Source organism: Pteronotus mesoamericanus, unplaced genomic scaffold, assembly GCF_021234165.1.
Source record: "Pteronotus mesoamericanus isolate MK-2021 breed Mesoamerican mustached bat unplaced genomic scaffold, CSHL_Meso_final scaffold_1186, whole genome shotgun sequence".
Lineage (NCBI taxonomy): Eukaryota > Metazoa > Chordata > Mammalia > Chiroptera > Mormoopidae > Pteronotus > Pteronotus mesoamericanus.
In genome coordinates, this window is record NW_026555302.1 from 6,808,774 (window position 1) to 6,830,955 (window position 22,182).

Sequence of the window (22,182 nt, forward strand, 5' to 3'; positions counted from 1 at the left end):
TTCCCTCACGTATTGTCCTTGTGACCCTAATTAAGGGGTCATTTGGAAAATCTGGGCTAATGTGTTAAATCACCTGTATGATTTGCTGGAGAATTGCTCTAATTCCACTTAAGAATATGCAATTAATGAAAGTCAGGTGCGAAAACAGGCGCTCTTTGCCAAAACACAATACATTTTGTCATTTGATCTCTTTTTCCTGCTTAGTAGATCATTATGAAAATAGCCTTAGCCTTCAGATTATTTCTTTAATCCTTGATTCTGTAGAGTCCAGCCCTCATACCAGTCTTCCTAGATTGCTAATATGTTTAGGGTGCTGAGAAGGAAATGATTACTAGTATTCAAGCCTAGAACCTTTCCAGGGGAAATATAAAACTCCTCTCTGAAATGAGTGAAGTTTTACACGATCTGCAGAACCCAAGTGAGTGCACGTGGTAGTGAGGGGAAAGTGGGGGATGGAGAGCAAATCCAATAGCTATGCTTTTAAACCTTGTAATTATTGTATTTTTTTATTATAGGAATTATTTTCATGTATACCTATTTCTTTCCTACAAGATTAGTTGATAAGAGCACTTCCCTTTTTAAAGGCTTGATAAATCACTGGTTTATGAGATTATGACATATGCTTTTACACTCAGAATGTGCCTTCCCAACACGCATTGAATTCTTGGTGTTTTGAGGGCAGAGTTTGATTTTGCATTGCTTTTAATATTGAAGTTACTACTGCACTTGGGCATTCTAGTTAATTCTTTTCTTAATAGTTCCTAGAGCCAGTCAAAACTCAAAATTTTAATAACCAACGAAGTAAAAGGGTTTTTACTTTGTTAAAAACATCAGTTGATAATGTAATTAGTTTGGGGGATTCTCTTTATAATACTTTATAAAAATCTTACATTTTCAATATCAAATACCAAATACTACATCCCAGAATGTGAACATTGTTATATAATATTCTTTATATTTTAAAATTTTTTTTATACTTAGGGGGTAAATCATAAAGTTAGTATGGTATATTTAGCAAATCTTCATCCCACCAATTATTGTTGATATCAACAAGATTTAGAATTCTCATTGGCCAATGTGTAATCTGCCCTAATCGGTTATGGATTAAAAATAAATATATTTGCACATTTTTATGCTTTGCAAACTTCGATATTACCTTCTTGATGACATTCTGATTTGTCTGTTTTTAAAACATTAACCAGCTATAGGAGAAGTGCATTTAGCTAAAGACTAGTATTTTTCTTAGATGATGATTTTTCTTGATGCTCTGTAATTATTAAATGTTTTAAATAACACTTTTGCAAATGATTGTTTTGATGAGTTACTCTCTAAAGAAACCCTAAAATAAGCAAAGTGCTAAAATGACAAGTAGTACTTTGATTCTCTAGGCAAAGAACATGTTTAGAGAGCTGAAATAAAGGGGGAAATTCCAGTGAAATAAAAAGTAAATGAGGTAATCAAAGTCAGAGAAATTGATATTGGCAGGACCTGAATGATGTTCCTAGATGAGCAATCTTTCAAAATACTTCTTGTACATTGCTGCTATTCCTTTATTTATTATTAAAATAACATGATCCATGAGGAGCTTAGGGTGACTCTCGGCCTAGCTAATTCTAATTAATCCAGTCAGGGAGAGCAGTAGGGTAAGTGGAGCAGTCTATCGGATTGAAATTCATAACTTAATTGAGGTCAAAGTCCCGGTCTGGGAGAACAAAAGTCTTTTGCTAGGACCAGGCAGATCAATAGCAATAAATATCTGGCTTGGATACAAGTAGCTTATAGTGACAGATTATCTGACAGTGGCCAGAGGCCTTGGTTCTGTTAAGGGCCGTCTTGAGCATGCCATGGTTCTTGCTGATGTTCAATCCATGCCCGTGACACTTGGAAGGAAGCAGTACTCTCAAGAACTCTGGAAAGTCTTATGGAAGCAATATGTGTGAAACTCCAGGGCTTTCTGCTTGTTATTATCCAATGGACATTTCCTAGCGACACATTTTTTAAGTGATAAAGGAATTTCTATCATATTGCCAGTGAGAGCCAAAGGATTTGCAAAGTTGATTAATCTTGAAAGCCAACTTTCCCATTAATAATTCAAAAAGAGTATCTAGAATTGCTTTGGGGGAAAAACATAACACAAGACCATGTTGTCTTGATTTGTATGTAACTGTAAAAGTTAAGAGGACCATGTTATGCTAATATTAAGGAGTTAGTGTTAGCTCCTAAGTTTGATCATGGTAGTGTGGCTCTGTAGCAATTTTCCTTGTTTTTAGGTGCACACTGATATATTTAGGGACAGGATGTTATGATGGTTATAATTTCTTTACTTCAACAGAAAAGATAAAGATTAAAAGAAAGAAAACGCAGCAAAATGTTACCAATTATTAAATATGAGTAATAGGCCTCTACCTTTCCACACATATAAATATTTTCATTGAAAAAATAACAACAAAAAAGAACCCTGTATAATAAAACCATTAGGCTAGTGTGTTACCAGGAAAGGTTTCCCTCTGTTCCATTCTGTTCATACTTTTAATTTCTACTTAGTTGTCAAAAGCTTAGCTGTTCTTTTATGCATTATATTATTGTCTATCCATAATAATATTAATATTATTTAATTAGCAGAAAACTTTACATTCTACTCATCATTTAATAACATTATTGCCACTGAGTCTCAGCTACCATCTGACTATGGGAAAGTAGCTACTGAGATTTGCAGTTGTTAGTCTCATAAGGTATGGAGAGCTTCATAGTAAACATTCCATCTCCGCTGACACAGATCGGGTCCAAACTCTCGTTCCTTCAGTCATACATTACTGTGGTAACTTACTAATATGACTTTTTTGATCCTACATAATTATGACAGATTAGTCTTCTTTAAATGTTATACTCTAACTGCTACTTCAGTATCTAAGTGATTCTATTATCAAAAACCTCTAGTAGTTTCTTCCCTATGAATCATTCTCAACTTTTATGATTGGCTCTTAAAGCCCCCACCCCCACCCCCGCCTCCCGTGACAGAACTGTTTCGTCTAGTGTTTCTCACTTTATGAGGTCGGTGAGCTCACTTCGTGTATCTCAGAGGTTCCTAAATCTGGATCAGCAGAATTAACTATAGAGTTTTTTAAAAATAAGCCTCAATTCCAGAAACTATGACTCAGTAGACGAGTTGGGGTTGAGGGTTCTTGGGAAGACGAAAATCTCAAAATCATAGAATGTCTACACATAACTCTGTAGTGCCAGGTTTGTAATTCTAAAGCCTATTTTCCCCCGCCAGTCCTTCAGTGTTACCTATCTTTAGTAGGAGTTAAGCTAAAAACAGCCAAAACTAATTCATTCCTATGTGAATCTCTTAACAACTATTTAGAATTATCAGATATGATTTCACTTTTAAAGGAGAGGTACAAATTTACATATAATCCTATTGGCTGAACACTTGTTATTTTTCAAATAACTGTGCAAGATGTATCTACATAGTGGTCTCTTTTTTTCTTATAATAGTCCTATGAGATGAATTTTTTCCATATAATAACACAAAATCACACGGCTGCTGCAATGTCAAGACTCAATTTGTGAGAGCATCTTGTCCGTGGCAAATGCTGGACCCAAAGCAAACGGTTCCCAGTTTTTCATCTGCACTGCCAGGGCCGCGCAGTTGGGTGGCAAGCGTGCGGTCCTTGGTCAGGTGAAAGGGGGCGGTGTGGTAGCTGTGGAGCGCTTTGGGTCCAGGAAGGGCAAGACCAGCAAGAAGATCACCATTGCTGGCTGTGGACGACTCTCCTAAATTAGGCTGTGTTCTACCGTAACCACCAGGCCATGCCTTCCATGGCTCAGGAGAGCACCCCCACCCCCGTCTGCCGGGAGTGTTCTCCAACCTTCGTGCCCTCGCCCAGTTCACCGGGTCCATATTTCCCTGACCCCTTCCAAGTCTAGCTGGATTGCAGAGTTAAGCTCATGATTATGAAATAAAAACTGAACAACAACAAAAACAAGGCAGTCCAGAACGAGAGGTCATTTTCCAGTGTGTTTCTGCAGCTTGTGACCTTTATTCATTTGGAGTTCACCTGTTTTCTATAAGTTCAGGTACATACCAAAATAATAATAAAACAACTCCTCTCTAAGGGCAGATTGGGGGACCAAATGTGTAGTTTTTTAATGGGTCACTTAGAACCTAAGTTACTGAGAGACTGTCTATCCTGAGTTCAGGAAAGCATGGTAGAAAATTCCTGTCCAAGCAGATAAAATTAAAGAAGAGGAACCTCAGTCAGTTCTCAAGAAAACATCTCTAAATGTATAAAATGTTCCCCAACAGTTTTATTTCTCTAGTGTTACTGTGTTATTTGTATTTACTTTATTGTCCACCATGTGTTTTTCTCTCCAGTTGGATTTTGAGTCCTTTAAGTGCAGAGATCATGTTTTCTCTTTCTTTAATATTCCCAGTGGTCTCTTGCATAACACTTGAGATAGAGTACACATTCAAAAAATAGTATAAAATATAGAAGAATGATGGTTCCTCTGTAGATAAGTACTCCCCCAGCCTGAAACCTGTGCGTGCGCAAAACCCTGGGCCTGCGCTTTCCTCATTGAAGCCTCGCCTCTGCCGGGAGTGCCCCAGCCTGGCCAGTCCTTCTCCAGCTTCGGGCGCTCTCTCTCATGCCCACAATGTGCTTTGTTTACATCTTTCATAGCATTTGTCATTCTTTATTGTAAATATCTCTCTTCATGAGACCGTAGGCTCCTTAAGAGTAGGAACTTTGATTTTTCTCTTCCCAAATCCTAATGTATTACTTGACATATCACTTAGCATGTGTTTGATATGAACAAAGAATAAAAATTTAGAATAGAAATAATAGCTCTACAAAACTTTTTCAGAAATTCATAGAAAAAAAGGAAAGAAACTACATTAGTAAAACTTGATCTTAACAAGGTAAACTGAATTCTTCATGGCTTTGTGGACATGTGGTCAATATGCTTATTCATTCTGTAGAGAATTCTCGGGGAGGGGCAGGCCTAACCAAACTTGCTGTAGTGCAGAGAGACATTCTTGAGCAGTGGATGCTGCCGACTTTGTTCTACAGATAAATTCCATGTGCTCTTTAATGAAGATTATGATGCATTATGAGACCACAATGCCCATGTTGAAGTGACTTATTGCTCTTGACCAATATCTTTGTAATGGACAGATTTTGTTTCATGTAGCCATTATTTATTTTTTTCAAACAGGTCTTTACTTTTTAGAAGTGCACTTTCTTACATAACATACTTTTTAAACTATGAATGGTTGAAAGAAATACGGAGAATCTTGTAAAACTGGTAGAAGACATTCGTTTGTGATGAAAGTCAAAAAAAGAAAGAACAGAGGTGTAAGATAATATCTCTCTCTTCTATGTTCCCCTTCCCAAAATGTAAAATTTACATCCACTTTGCACTTTTAAAGCACATCTTCACTGGGAACACCATAGGCTTACATAGTGACCAGTCCAAAGGGCCCAGCTCCTTTCCAGGGTCCAGCCCGAGGGCAGATCATGCTGCTGGTGTGTGTGCCCCTAGGCCTGACCAGTGGCCAAGGGGCACGTGAGTGGGAAGCGGGGGAATGGATTGGGCTCGGACAAGGTGTCTGGACTCACATGTGAGGCCCTTTGTGGTGCGGGAGGCGGCGGGGGTGGGAAGGAAGGGGCTCTGGAGACCCCGTTTGTACTCTTGTCCTGGGAGCGCACAAGGGTTGGGGGCAGCCTGCCTGCCAGCTTGGTGGTTTTCAAAGTGCTCTGTGAATCCGCACAGAGGCACCTAGAATTTTCCCTCCCCACTCCAACTTTTACCTATTTTAAGATTCGATTTTTTTAAGAATAAGATTTTGTTTTAAGAAAAAATTCTTCTATAATGGATTATGAAGGTAGAGATTAACTCTAGTCCTCACTGGATACCAAGCCTTTAGTATTTAATACTAAATTAAATATTTAGCATTTTGTAAGTATTTTCAACTCATAAAACAAATGCATTTAGCCCGTTATACAAAGAAATCTCTGTATCTCAAAAAAATGCAGGCAGAATTACTCAGTTAAGAGAGACAAATGTCAAGGAAAGGAAGTATGAAAACTGCAGACAAAGATGATGAAACCAGTATTTAAAGATGAAATCTTTTTATCATCTTTTTCTATTCCATGAAATGAGTTTATATATATAAGTTCATCACATCCTTATCGGAGTCCTGTGTGGCATTGTCCTTGTTTCACAGCTGAGGGCACTAAAGCTCAGAGAGGTTGTGTGAGTTGCTGAGGACACAAAGCCGATAACTAGGAAAGCAGAGGTCGCACGTCAGGGTTTTGGTGCCAGATCCCGCCTCCACTCTGTCACACCGACTCAGAGCTCTTAGAATTCACGGCCCTCTGATGCAGTTTATGAGGATTACAGTAACAAGTTCTGCATGTCCTTAATAGTTTCTTATTTATAATGAAATTCTCCTGTATTTTTTTGTTATTTTGTTTACCAGGTTTTCCCCGTCAGCGTCACTTTTAATCCGTGTTCCTTTTCTCACAGCTCATAATTTTCTTTAATAAGTTACATTTTTCTGTCATTTTTATATTGAACACTCACTCCTTTTGCTAAGTTTGTATCTGAGAATGAACAACTGGCTCACAGTACAGTGTGAATCAAGTTCAAATTACTTTGAGTTCACAGAACACCCAGTGTCATCTTATTTTTACATCTAACTGAATTATAGGACACTGTCAAAGTGTGGTGTCCCGGTGTAGTAAATTGCTCCTTCTTAATGGTCCCCTGGCTACATTCTCTCCTGCTCTTGCTATAAACCAGAAATTGTTGACATCTTACATTATCCTAAGCTTGAAAACAAAGGAACTGGTTTTTATCCTCAAGCAATCTACTTCTTCACCATTAAGGTTTCTGGACATCTTAGCTACCTACAGCTGAATTACAACATTTTACATACTTTAAAGATGACTGTGCAGTCAGAATTGGATTAATTCTATCATTCTGTAACTTTTTTAAAAGGCAGGCAATTATTCGTCATTGAACTGAGAAATAGATCAGTCATCTTCCTTAAAACTTGTTTGAATGTTGAGGTTCATGGATGATTTCTGAGATTTAATATTTAAATATATGCATGTTATAAAATATCTCTGGCTGTGCTTAGTGTTGGCTGAGTCTAAAATGTTCTTCTAAATGTCACATTATGAGGATGAATTAAAGATGAAAGAATTACACAAAGTAACAAATGAGTCAACAGAGTAAGGTCTAGAAATGGTCAAGCTTGCTTTTTTGATGACCAAACTGATAGACTCATGGAGTGGTTAATAATGCCTGAAAGATGGGAATAAGATAACTCAGAAAAAATGATTTTTCAAGAAAAGATGGTTTTTCTGTAAAACAAGTGCTATAGAATATTTATGGGCCATGTTCATATGCACATATATCGAGATTGATGACACACAGAGATCATCTGTGGAAAATGTGATGGTTATCGTGGACCTAAGTGAACAGTGAGACTGCAATGGAGCGTCGATCTTACAAAAGCCAACTCAATGCTGCCGCTGTAGTAACAGAAATACAACCTGCAAAAGCCAGAGCAAAATACAACAACATACATAGAAGACTACAATTAATGTAAAGCATCAAGTTTAGGTTTTTGTATTTCCAAAAGGATGTGGATAAATTTGAAGACTCTAGAGAAGAATTTTTAAAAATCAGTAGTTTGGAAATGGAGTGTTTGAGGGAAGTTGCATGATCACAAACTGGTATGGGTCACATGCTGCCCAGAGATCTGATCTGTTTTCATTTGGCACTCATAGTGTTACAGTCTATTTGTAATTTACTGCCAATTAATTACACATAAAAATACAGATTTTAGGATTCCCTTGAAAAATCTGAAAATACGGCCGCCCGGGGCCTGCCCCCATGTGGCAGCGGTCAGCTGGAGCCAGGAGCCCCTGCCCTTTGCTGACGGTCTGGGAGCCCTCCTGCTCCCCGTGGCCCGTGGGCCCGCTGCTGCCTCCTGACCCAGCCCACCCCCTTTCGTATTTCCTGCCAGAAGTCATCGGAGGGGCTTATAACCTGGTATGTAGAAAGATGAGGCTTGGAGTCAGGTTGCATACATTCCAGTTTCTATTCTGCCACTAACTGCATGGCCTTGAATAAAGCTTAACTGTAAAATCCTAAAGGTAGAAAGGAATTCAAAGATCATCTGGTTAGAAATTCTCTCCACTAAACTTTCAAAAGGTGCGTAAGCCAGCTGGCCTCTTTGTTTGAGCATTTCACTTCGCAAAGCAGCCTATTCCATTTTAGAAAGCTCTAATTATTAGAAATTTATCTTATATGTTGAGTTTACTTCTGCCTACTTATAATACTAAAACTGTACAATTATATAAGGTATTGTCTCATTACTACAGAACAGTGTAGAATTATAATAACGTCATAGATGTGACACAAAAGACATGGTATATACCTTTATACATTTATTTAAAAATGTGATTTGTGTGTAAAATGTGCTGGGCCACCAAATGGGTGAATGCTTTTATGGCAAAGCACTTTAGAGATCTAAATATTATTATAATGTTTATTAGCCAGATTTTAACCAGACCATTTAAAGTTTTATTGTAGACTTAGTAACCAGTCTTGTTGTATCAGTGTTTTAAATATTTGCCATCTCTTTGAAAACAAGAAAGGAAAAGAAAGAAGAACAAAGAAGGTATCTTGTGTTCTTGTTGATAGAATGGCATTTGTCAGTGTGTGCGTACTTTTTAATTTTCCAGGACTTGGAGACTTAATCCCATGAGCTCACTTCTAATATCAGTAAAGGGTGTGAGCTGTCTCTGTGGTTCAAGCTGCCACTTGAGGGCTTCTCCTTCCTGTGGAGCTTTCTAATGGAATTCAAGGTTCTCTCTAAGGGTGAGCATTACAAAGCCTTCCCAGGCTGCTTGAGAGCAGGAAGTGCACCGGAGGTTCAAGGACACACGGAGTTTAATGTGCACAAACATGCTTCTGCTCCTGCTCCTGCTCCTGCTCCCTCTGATTGGCAGGGTTAGCTCCGAGAGGCCGAGCTTTTTAACGTGATTTGATTAGACCCACCACTTTATTCCTTTCACTTTGTCCCCGTTCCTCCAAGAACAAGCCCGCCGCCTTCTTTGTCTTTGTAGTCTTTGCTTTGCCAGTTACCTTTTCTCTCTTCTTTTTTCCAGATTTTGTGTCAAATTTTGCCATTTTGCAAAACGGAATAAGGAATTCAAAAGTAAAGTGACTTGCCTTATTGAAAGTTTTGGTGTGAAAGATTTCCATACATAAGAAAGAATGGTTTCTACACTTGTGTTTTATAAAACTCTCAATCCCTTACCTTCATTTTGACTTACCTTAGAACACAAGGAAAGAAAATTGTCAGTTATATTAGCAATTCACTTAGATTGACAAATACAATTCCACAGCCACCTATCAAGAATTCGCTTGTACATAATGAATTCCTTTCACAACAGTTCTTTTTAGTAACCTCTTGATTAACAGCTTCAACAATGTGCAAAATTAGAATAGTAAGTATAATGACCTTCCATGGACTCGTCACCCAATTTCAGCAATTGCAATTCGCGGGGAGTCTTGTTTCATCTACACTGGTGCCCCACACTCTGGGTTTTAATCTTTTTGGAAAGGATAGAGAAAAGCAGTGCACACCAGAGAGAAAGGACATGTGTGTAGAACTTTTGCAAAGAATCTTATAGGTTCATACACTTGCTGAAGCCCTTCCATGGATCTCCTAGGAATATTAAGAATCCAGAACTAGAATTCCTGCATTTCAGCAAAGAGAACACTGCATAGTCTCCACGTTGCTCTTCACCTGAATGTCAGGTTTGGGAATCGGCAGAGGTTTTCCTATGAAAACAGTGTCGTTAAGCTAATGGCAGGCTCTTCTAATGATTCAATACTCATTATGGAATCTCTTAATATACTCCCTTACTCCAGTGTTCAGTTTCTTTTCCCTTTACTGCTTATTAGTTTGTCATTTTATAATTGATATTTCTTTATCAGTGTTGACAGATTAGGAAGACTTTCAAGGCCTTAACGACGTGGAATTTTATCTAGAGCTTTTGAGCTGTTTATTGCAAATAGCTGAAAGTGGAAATCTACTTATCCTATAGAGAGGATAGAATGACTAATAACGAAATGCATTTAGGTGTTAGGAACTTAAGTAATAAAGCTGGACTTTCCATTAAAAGAGGATACTTGCTTCTAATTACTAATTTTAATTAACAATTAAAGCTATTTATTGAAAGTATAGGGGTAGCTGACAGCACATGACAGGAGGGTAGTCCTTCTTTTCCCCAGGCTACTTCCAGCCTTCTTTTGTCAGCAGGCGCTTCGCTGAGCCTCCGTCTGGAGCAGCCACGGTGGCAGGGTGGGCTCAGAGCACAACCAGTTAGGAGAGGGGCACAGCAGCCAGCAGCCCCCCACTCAGACCTGTCTCATCGTGAGCCCCACAACATCTGCCCTGATGTGAGCTAAAAGAGGAATAGCTGATGTAATTTAATTATTAACCACTTTATTTCAGAATATTAGGGTTATATTTTGTGTATGGCAAAGTTTCCTCTCTCTCTCTCTCTCTCTCTTTCTTTCTCCCTCTCTCTCTTTCTCTCTCCCTCTCCCCCTCACCACTACCCCTGGGAGATAGGACATAGCGTAAGGTACACAATTCTCATTTGAGTATGCTTAAAAGTATTTCTACTAAAATAATTTAGGAAAGGAACCACCCTTATTTATAGACACCCATTTTTTTAAAGCCCTCCATTCTGGTATTCCCCCTATACCATTTTGTTTTGTATTTGGACGTACTTGTAGTATTTGGTTGAAAAGGGAAAAATTCAACAACAACAGAAACCCAGAATGTTTAATGGTTATATCTACTCAACAGATATACCAAAATAATGATCTTAAAAGGTAAATATACACCAATTTACTATATGTTTCTAAACATACATGAATCCCAGATAGCATGGAAATCAACTTGTTAGTTGATATTAGAGTGTCTGAAAAGTCGTGAAGTATGTGGTTTCGCACCATTTTAGGCTGGGACCACACAGCACCTGTGCCGCGTAGCACCTCTCTCCGTGGACTGTCGAGGCCTGATTGCTGCCCTCCCTTTGGGGTTAGCTTTCTTCAAGGCCAGATTCTCGAAGAAAATTTTCAAGAGGCTCAATACAAAAATATCACTTATAAAAAGATTAATCATCACTTTCAATACACTCTAAAATATTTTCTTTTTAAAAAGTGTCCTTAAAATTTGTTTCACCTATTTTATAGATTCCGTTATGGTTCATGGTTATTTGGCCTGAGGTTGGACGGCCGTTTGAGAGAGCGCTGACCTCCCTCGGTGGGGAGCCTAAGAGTGTCTAAGCACCTGTTTAAAAAAAAAGTTGCCTGCAAAGAAAACTGTCCCCACCTACATTTTATTAAACCTTGACATACTGCATTACTTAAAGAGTTCTCAGAGAAAATTAAAACCCTTTTGACTGGGTTTTGCAATGCAGGGAAATTTTTAGTGACATTTAAAAGGTTTCTCTTGTGTTCCTCTAATGGGATAAATAAAAAAAAGGCTTGTTTTAGCCCAGCAAATGGGGGGACAATCCAATTTCCTTGATTCCATCAAGACACTCTTAAAGCATTAGCCTGTGCAGTAAAAAAAAAAATTCAACTGACCCCCTTTGCCTGATGGCTTTGAAAAGTATCCTGATGTGGAGGTATTTGTCCAACACAGCATACTTGGTTATTGCTCTTCCAACACATTCGTTGATGGAAAAATCTTATGTGAAGCTCCAATAAATGTCAGTTTATGTTACAGAACTATAAAAACAGTGCATCAGACTATAATGGTCTCTCTGATGAGCAGCCTTTCATTGGAAGAGGAAAAGGAATCCTGTCAAGTATGTTTAATATTAAGGAAAAGATATATTGTTTAAAATAATATTTTGGGAAACTTTTTCTTACACCTAATGATTTTGCTGTGGTTGATGTTCACTTCTATTTGTCCAGAAGCTGGTGCTCATGTAGGAAGACTATAATAACATACAGCCGTGACCCTCAAATGTCGGCTTATTAAAACACAGTGCTAGCCTCACCCTCCCAGTCTCTGGTTCAGTGGGTCTGGGGCACATTCTAATAATTTGCATTTTACCAAGTCTTCTGGTGAAACGGATGCTGTTGGCCAGGGGTCCACGCTTGGAGAACCACTGGCCTAAGGGATCTGTGAAAAGAGATACTCATCTCCGGATCAGTGGTTCAAAATGTAAATCAAATTATTTAGTCTGAAAGTTATTAACATCTGAGAGCACTCTAATGTGTGAGAAATGTCTTGATGGATATCAATGCAGTCGAATGGACAGGCGTGTATTTGACATTTGGTCTCCTCATTGGCAGTCTTTAAATCCCATTCTGCGGGGGCGGGGGGACAGGGACATGAAGACAGCTTTTACTTTAGAGAGCAGTATGGGTGCCTGTGTGTTATTTAAAAGAATAGAAACTGATCATGTTTTCTGTGACCTGCATAATATTGAATGAAGCTGTCTTTTATGGTATCCTGATATTGAAAATTTTCTTTTTAACAAGATCTTCTGCCCTTTAACCATGTAAAAACCCAAAGTACCTTCTTACTCATTTTTTTAAAAAAGGAAATTATATTTGATACTGTGATTCTTTGAAATTTGACCATATTTCTTAAGAAACATGGTAATTGTGTTATCCAGAATATTTCATTCTAGCTATATCAGAAGTATTTCCTTTGAAATACTTAAGATTGTTGTAAAAGCCCACTTTTATTCTAGAGTCTGGTAATTAGACACATGCCGTTTATTCACCTGTCCTTAAAATGCACCTGTGTAGTAAATAAGAGACAAAAAATTAACTTTCTGACAAGTACTTATCACAGTGGGAGGTTTGTTGACATCCAAAGATTATAGAAGCAAAATCAGAATACAAGAGGCTCCACAACCTCAGATAGACCCCATCTGAGGAAGGTAGTCCAGTCTCGTCCAGTCTCATTTTCTTCTCGTGGAAGAACACGTATGGTAGTAAGTGCCTTGTGTCTGTTCTTACAGTGTCTGGCTGCTCTGTAGTGGTCATGTTCTTCTGTGTCACACTTTTTTCTTCTGTCAGTCCAAGTACATTCCATCTGAACAAATCTTCTTCATAAAATAATACATACTTTGTATTTGCAAAACATTTTTTTAAAGGGCATCTACATACATTGATTTCATATCATCCTCAAAACTATTGTTTGCATTTAATGTTTTCCTTTTAAAGTCATGGAAATACCATAAACTAGAGATACAGAATCTGGCCGAAAGAATACTGTTTGTTATAAATAGTCTTGTTTTAGTCTTTGGGGCTGTCACCTTTTAAACATATTATGTTGAATTTGTGGCTCTCTTTGAAGCACAATAAACGCTACAGGTTTTTAAAGAGTTATCAGTCGCCTGGTGCTTCCTTTGGAAGTAAGGGTACTATATCCATTACTTAAAACTCAGTTTGAAAATAATTAGAGGTGACTCTGCGATTGCCTGCAGTAAACGAATGGCCTTGGGTAATCGGCACTTTTCTGGAGCCTCCTGCGCTCCCCTAGAGTCCTGTGAGCCCGCAGTCTGTCATTCCCTTCCAGCACCACTTGTTTTGGTTTGGTGTTTTCCTACTGCTAAGGGAAGGCAATCATGTCACATGGCATTGCTGCACCTGTCCTGGGCGCTGTTCCGCTCGCCTTTCCCTGCCGGGCAGTGAGCACTGAGGCTGGAGTCGAGGGAAGCCGGCGCAGTGGGGGTCAGCGTACGAGCGGTCGGGTCGACCTCCGCTGCCCCGATGCCCGACAGCTGGTCTCATGTGGTCCCGGTGCCAGCAGTGTCTTTACAGGCTTTGTGGCAGAGATTATTTAAAGGAGACTAATCCCTCTAAACCCCTTATATTTTAATTATTTCTGTATGTATTTATAAAACCTGCAGTCTGCTTGTTTCAGGGCACAACTGTCCAAGCCCTTGTCTTTAACCTGGTTTCCACAATCAGACAAGTACATCTCTGTTCCCACAGAGGATACACCACTGATTTGATTTTCCTAGTTGTTAAAATTGTTTGGGTTCTTTTTGTTGTTGTTTTGATTGGTTTTGGTTTTTCATTTCCACTTGATGTTGTTACCATTACTGTTTTTTGAAAGGTTAACTAAAGGTAATATGACTTATTTTAGAATATCTGCTAAAGTGCTGTTTTTGTGTTATATGATAGGAATCTAAACCTATAGACATGGAGAATGTGAAACCCTTAGGGTATTAGTAAAAGCAGTAGGCCTTTGAGGGTATTATTTTTTAAAGATGGGTTGGAAGACCGGCCCGCCACGCTTTCCAGCATTGTCGGCTAACCTCATGCCTGACCGGGGCATCCAGAATGAAGATTGCTACCTCCTCAGTTTATGTCATTGAGGGCTGTCACAAATTTCCTCTGAATTTAAGAGATCACACAGTATGAACAAACCAAACAGTAGCACAGAGCTCACGCTCTGTCGTCTGTGCCTTTGGAGCCTCAGGTCCTGGGCACTGTGGAGGCATCTCCCGGCTGGGAGGCGGCTGTCTGCTCCGGGCTCCTGCACCTCCCGGAGGCCGAGGAGAGGCTTTCCCCCGCGGGCTTTCCAGCTCCCAGGGCACTCGGGCAGGGCTGTCTGGGTTCAGAGTCTCTTTGTGATACTTGTGTCACCTAAACAGTTGTTTTAGATCGTTTTATTTCAGCATGGAGTTCCACTTTTAGTTACCGAGACTGTCCTTTTCCTTCTTAGTTGGATTTCTTCGTGTTTGAATGAATACTGACAGGGATGGAGGAGGAATCTTGGTTAGCCAAAATGTCAGTAGCTAATGTTCATTATCCATATTCAGTGATAGCTGTTGCTTATATTCTAGAAGTGGGAATTAAACATTGAAATTACAAAACTTGCCATTTGTTCACTTCATTTGTGTAGAGAACATAGGTTTAAGCCCTAATTCTGTCGTTTGGCTTGCTGGACCACTTTGGGCACGTCGATTAGCCGTGCTGATTTTCAGTTTCCTTGTTTATGAAATGGAGCTACTGTCTCCATTTCAGGATGTAACGTCATTACTTCAGGATGGTTATTTCGAATACGCTGGTATATAGGAGAGTTCTGTAAAATGATACACAAGTGTAAATTTTTATTTTCTTAAAAGAAAGGAAAGCATGTCTGAATTAAGAAAGACCTGGTAAACTTAGGTAGTATAACTAAAGATCTTTACACTGTCCATGTTTTGTGAGTGGTTTTTTAAAAATGATGTTAGTTGAGCTTTTTCCTGTTTCTTTCCAAAAAATGTTTCTCTTCCCTATAATCATTATTTTTCAAAAATGTTCTTTAATATAATGGCTGTCATGGAAGCATATATTACCATAAAAAATTAGATTCTAACTTATAAACAGTAATATATTCATTATTATGTATTATATAACCTAATATAAACAATCTATATTCACTGTATAATATGTTCTCATATTTGAACTAATCTAATATTCTGATTCCTATATTATGAGTTAGAAATTCTTACCTGATTCGAAGACAATTAGAATATGCTTCAAAGTTTTAAATAAAAGAATAACATGTTTAGGGGACAGAGACCAGATTAATTATACGGGAGGCTCTTGGAGGAATTAGTGGATTAGGGCGTTGGGGCCTGGATAGGACCTGCAGCCGTGGACGGAGGGTTGGAGGCGGAGCACAGAAGGGGAGCTCGGTCAGCTCCACCTCAAGAAAGGCAGTGTCACAGCCGCAGAAGAGGGGCAGAAGTTGAATATGACTCCAAAGCCATGGACAGAAAGATTTCTATTTTTGACATGGCTCATTTAGGAGGGCTGTGACTAACTCCTTGAAAAAATGTCCTAAAGAAAAAGAAAAACCACCAGAGGGCATTTGTACCATAAAGATGTTTTCCAAAATAATAATAACTGATCCTAAGAGAAGACCGAATCTTAATTTTAACGCCTCAAAATACTGAGAAATCTCCCATCTCCTAAAATGAAGACACACAGAGGCCCCACAGCGCTTAAGATCAGAAGCTCTGGAGTCAGAGACTGACAGTTCGGGCTCTGCCGCTGCAAATGGCGGGACCTCAGACAAAGTTACTGAACCTAAATTTCAGCTTCTTCATTTGTGAAATGAGATCATTTAATGCCTACATCATAAGGTTTTGGGTGGATTAAGTAAGAGAACATGTAAATTGCTTCGTGCAGTAAACAGATTAGCCACTACCATCATTGTTTTTACTCATAACCGACTGAAATCAATCTTACTTGTTACATTGACAGGTTATAGGCAGAATGGCCTAGAAAATGAAGTGTCATGGAAGTTGCCTGCAATGCTCTTCTTTATCTGTTTCACTGCTCATAGAAGACATTGTATATTTCCTTATTGTAGAATTCTAATGCATAGGTGACTTGGTGAAGTCTTTTTTCCTTATTTTTAAACTGCATCGGAAGTTAAGACCTTCTTATTTGAGTCTTATTTGTACAGCCATACACAAAAGTTATTAAATTACTGTAGGTCTAGGAGGAAGAGGTAGAGCAAGGGAATGAACTAAAGCTAACATTTATTGAGAGACTATTCCCCTTAATACAATCATTCATTTCCCTTAATAAAATCAGTTCCTTATACCAGAAAAATAGCTCATAAATAGCTTTATCCTTGAATGTATGGATTCTTTTTTTTTTTTTTTTTACTTCCTAAAGGCTCTGTCCTATTTTATTGGGTCCCCAAAGAAAGTTTATTAAGTATTTCTTTATGAAACTCAGGAAAGTATTTACAAAGCAAGACATCACATTTGGACAGGAAAAACTGAAGTAAAAATCTTTTCCTGTTTTTAAATTTTTTTTTAATTACCCTAAAAGAGGATGAGAGTGTGTGGACCACCATTTGATAATATTTATAACCAAAAAGTTCTGAAGAAATTACAGTACTAAAATCTGAAATGGTAGCTTCGAGGCAGATGGAGGGTTAAATCTCTGAGCTGTAGAAGCAGATTGTGTTTTCCTTTTGTGATCTGGGCTGACAAGACATCAGTGTTCTATTCATCTGTTGGGAATCAGGCTGTTAATCCAATCAGTGACTCTTGAGTGAGCGGAGGCCTGCCTCCCCCACCAGGGAACAATCGGATCAAACTGCAGATTGTTTAAGAGCACAGTGCTGTCCTCATGTCAGGGGGAATTCTCCAGCGTTCCCTGGTGAATTGGGGATAGGCAAAGCTGTCTTAGCCCATTTATCCTGCTCCTTAAATAACCAGGTATCTGCTTCATCCATACGAAAGCATCTGGCAACAGGGACAACAGGAATGCAAGGAAAACCCGTAACTGTAACTCACCAAAGTGTGGGCAAAAAGCAGAAATGTTTTCAGATACCCCACAAAGCAACTTATATACAAGTTTTCTGACTTTATTCAAATTGTTTTCCTATTTCTTAAACCCTAAATCGTTTTTTCTGCTGGGCTTTTTTGGGGGGTTGTTGTTAACTGTTTTAAGTCATTGAGTGTTGTTAACCACTGTGAGCTCTTTCTGTAAATTTACCTTGCCCTGCCTATATTTTTACAAGCCAGCAGGGTACAAATAAGTTTTAATTTAGATTATGGGAACACTAATTAAATAAATTTTTAATTTCAAAATATCTTTCTCTGAGGAATGCTAATTAAATAAAATTTTAATTTTAAAATATCTCAGTCTGAGCATACATAATTTTGACATCTTTTGCAGCGTAGCAGAATTTGATTTCTAATTACTGATTTAATAGTCCATTAAGTACATTTGGAAATTATTATTGAACTGATTACATAGATGTTCAGAGTTGCAGTTCTCATCTATGAACTGCTGTCCCAAATTTTTCCTTTTAAACATTAAGGTGACATGAGCTATCATAAAACAAAATATTCAAAATGGCAAAGAGAAATTCTCAAAGAAGATACTTAGTATTCCAGTCTTAGCAGAGGGAAGCTTAAAGGGTAATTTTATTGCTTTCTATCTACATCATATAAGAGTATTCCAAAAAGAATTTCCTAAATCTGCCAAGTTAATCCACTCATTCGGTGAATATTTAGTGTGCACCTTTTATATACCCAGACCTCTCTAAGCCTTGGAATTATCAGAGTGAAGAAGATAGGCAATCTCTATTCTCTTTGGGAGTATAAATTCTAGTGAGGAACACATACCAAAAACAAGTAAGTAAGTAAGACAATATCAGATAAGTGCTAAAAGATAAATAAAGCAGATTGGTTACTGTGAACAGACTGATCAAGTGAGACCTTAGCAGGTAGGTAATAGTTAACTAGGCCTCAGTGGAGAGAAGTTGCTGTAAGTCATGCCCCAAATCCCTGACACAGGAGGACTGAGTTTGACACACCAAGAACAGACTACTTACATGCACACTACTCCAGGCCAGTGGATTTCAGGCCTGGCCAAGCACTTGGACGTCCTCAGGAACTTGGTGAAAATAGAGATAGCTGAGCCTGTCCCTAGAAAAGCTGGGTCAGCCCGGCCAAGTAGGGTAGAACCTGTGTGTGCAGTGCCGTGAACAGCGTTGAACACCTGTCTCCAACTAGTGCACTTGCTTCCCTTGAAGACATCACATACTTAGCTACTTCTCGCTGTGCCTTTGCTCATGTTTTTTCCTTTGCCTAGAGTGTATACCCTTATCCTTTGACACATACATTCCTCTCAAACACCACAGAGTACTACTTAGGACGTATTCTTGCCAAAAAAAAAAAAAAAAAAAGTTAAGCCCAAATCTAATAAACCCTGTAAATAAATACATGGGATAATGATGTGAATGACATCAAAAGAAAATAGATGGCACATCTGGACTGTGAGATATTCTGCTAAACAGCTGACTCTGTTTCTATGACAAGTTAGTGGCATTAAAAAAAGTAAGGGGGTCAGTGCTAGATGGAACCTTACCTAAGAGATGTAACAGTTAAATGTAACACATAAGCCTTGTTTGGATCCTCAGACATACAAATCAAGTACAAAAAGACATTTTTAAAACACCATCAGGAAAATTTGGTGCTGTGGTTGTATAAGTAGATTTCTATGTTTTTTAGAGTTGTATACAGAAATATGGGGAGATGATCTGTCTAGAATTTGCTTTGAATTATTTCAGTAAGAAAAAAGGAATAAATGAGGCAAACAGCAAGTTTATTATAGTTGTTGAATCTGGGAGATGGGCATGTTCTATTTTTGTGTGTGAAATTTTTCATGTAAGATGTTTAAAGGGCATGAGATTTTCATGTTTATCTGAAGGGAGCACAAATGTGTAAAGGTTGGGAAATATAGTACTGCATCATTTAGCCTTACCAAACTGATAAATATACTTAGTTACAGTACAAAAAGGTGCTGCTATTGCTTTTTTACCTTTTGGCTAAGATAAAGTGTAAAAATATATGACTTGAAAGGATTTATCAGTAGGTGCTATAATTCCCCATTGCGTCCAGCATATGATTTGATATGCTCCTGACTTTTCAGGAATAAATCTTTTGCATAAAATGAGGCAAGTCTCTTAATTCCCATGATACTTTTTTACAGTTTTAAATGCTGTGCTCCACTGAAGGAAGTCTTTGGTTAATCATTAGGCTTCTTCTAGCTCATGAAATATTCACATTTTTAGAAAAGCACTGATTACCTGGTCTCTTAATACAATGAAGTTCAAAGCAACTTTGAGCTTAATGTTTAGTAGAACAGAGAAAGGTGTGTGTATGTAGCGGATGGAAATCAATCCAAGTTCTCAATGGAAAAAACTTTGCCTTGCCAGAAGGTCTAGAAACATAATAGCTACTGTACAATTAAATATAAATAATTTAAAATGAAAATATCCATAGTATTATTATAAAAATCATTAGGGCTCAATAAATCTGGTTTTTAGTACCAACAGTATATTCCATGTAAGTGTACATGTGTATGTGGGGGAAAGGGCAGTATCATTCTGGTAGAATAAGTAAGGCCCATGAATATAATTATTGTCACAGCTACCAGTAATTCTTACTGCCCTTTTCACAAAGACTTGTTTCCTATTAATAGAATTTTGTCCCCTCCCCACCCATTCAGCATCCAGTATCACCCTGGGCATAGTTAGCACTTCTATATAGCATTCAAACTACACGTAGAATAGGGAGGCCCGGCCATGAAGGCCAGAAGCAGGAACCCGGCAAAGCAGAAAAGTGCCTGTCACTTGAGCGACATTCGGGAAGGCGGAGAAGTTAAACAGGCAGAACCGCACATCCAGGCCGGTGGGCTGCCAGCCAGAGTGTTGGCTTCTGACCCGCAGGCTGGGACTCTGCACCTGTCCTGTTACCTCGCAGGATTGAGTAGCCCTGGGCCCATTCCTTGAGTGAGCCTTTGTGCATTTGCTGTAGCCAACAACCCAGGAGACAGGGAGAACAGGAGACTGAGCCCTTCCCAAGGTGCACCTTCACCTCAGCCAGAAGGGGAGACACGTGTCACTGCGATCCAGTGACTGCTCGAACAGAAATGCACAGGAGGTCACTGGACTGCCACCCATGGGAGCCATTTGTTCCTGCCTGGGGCTCCTCAGAGGAGGTGAACTCTGGTCTGCCTACTTGACCTTTTTACATGACTGGCCACTCTTCCCTTGACTCTCCCCCCTCAACCTCAGGTTTGGTTCTCCCCCGACTTTTTTGGATCATTCCTTACCAGGCCTGTTTTCTCCTGCCTGCTCTTCGGAAACAGCAGGTTTAGCCTTCACCCCACCTCTTGCTCTACATCTAGGCTACCCTGTTAACAACTGTGGTTTCAGTTATTCCCTCTGGCCTAAGGGTTTTCAGACCTTCCTTGCTAGTCCAGACCCCACTAAACTCCAGATCCATATTTTCTCATAGACTATAAGATGTTTTCACGTGGGTTTGGGGGTCAGAAAGATGCACGTCCCAAGGAGGATCATACTGCCTACTCATTGTGCAACTCAGCCAAATTACTTGTCCTCTCTGATTCTCATTTCCACTTTTGTCAAATTAGGATAATCATACTTACTGCAAATGGTTTCTGTGGGGATTTAATTACATGTGAACATGTCTACTGTACTTCCTGGCACACATAAAAGGTATAAAAATACAAGTTTTTGTTTCTAAAATTTTTACCAATCGCTTGTGTTGATTGTGAATGTAAGTAAACCATACACACACTTATGAACATGTGATGGTTTATTGAATGGAGTTTAAAAAAATTAAAGCCATTTTACCAAGACTTTGCTGCTAATACTGTTAGACTAAAGGCACAGATCACTTTAAAGCCACAAACGTGCCTCCAATAAGTCTAATGGATTGTAGAAGAACTTTATAATAGGTGAAAAAATAGACCTGACATCATTCCTGCAAGTTTGAGTCCAGCTTATTCTTAAGCAAGCATCCTGAAGCATCTCCCTGTGTGGCAGCAAGGCCACTGAGGCTTCGTGCCACTTGTGTCTAGATTAGTAGGGACAGTTCAGAGCTAAGGCAAGCGTGAACCTTGTTAAACTCAATGGTTCTTCAAGATAAAAAGTAAACAGCAGGAAAAGAATAAAAAGTAGGTGAGCCCTACAAATTTTATACACCTTGGGATCAGGGGAGCTTTGTAGGGGTTGTTTAAATATCTGTTATCAGAAAACAAATTTTATTGTAGTTGAATAACATAACTTACAATGGACCATTTTAACCATTTTTAAGCAATGATTTTAGTAGTCCTGAGAACATCGACATTGTTGGGCCATCGTCACCACCATCCATCACCAGAAATTTCTCATCCTCCCTCGCTGAAGTCCTGTACTCATACTCCCCCCGACCCCAGCCCCTGGCCAGCCACCGCCCTACTCTCCGTCTTTGTGAATCTGACTACTCTAGGTACCTCCTGTAAGTAGAATCATACTGTATTTGTCCTTGGTACCTGCTATGTCATTTAGCATTATGCTTCCAGGTCAATCCACGATGTTGCATGTGTCAGAATTTCATTCTTTTTAAGGCTGAATAGTATTTTGTTGTATGTACATATCACATTTTGTTTATTCTTTCACTTAATGGACATTTAGGTTGTTTCTGGCTTTGGGCTATTGTGGATGCTGCTGCTGTGAACATGGGTGCACAAATATCTGTTTGAGCACCTGCTTTAATTCCTGTGGGGTGTGCACCCAGAAGT

General features: G+C 38.9%; 1 protein-coding gene across 1 annotated transcript in view; it reads left to right on the top strand.

Annotated features, from left to right (window-relative positions):
• The window catches only part of ACBD6 (acyl-CoA binding domain containing 6), a 127,520-nt gene that overhangs the window by 74,956 nt on the left and 30,382 nt on the right, over positions 1–22,182 (top strand). The window lies entirely within an intron of this gene.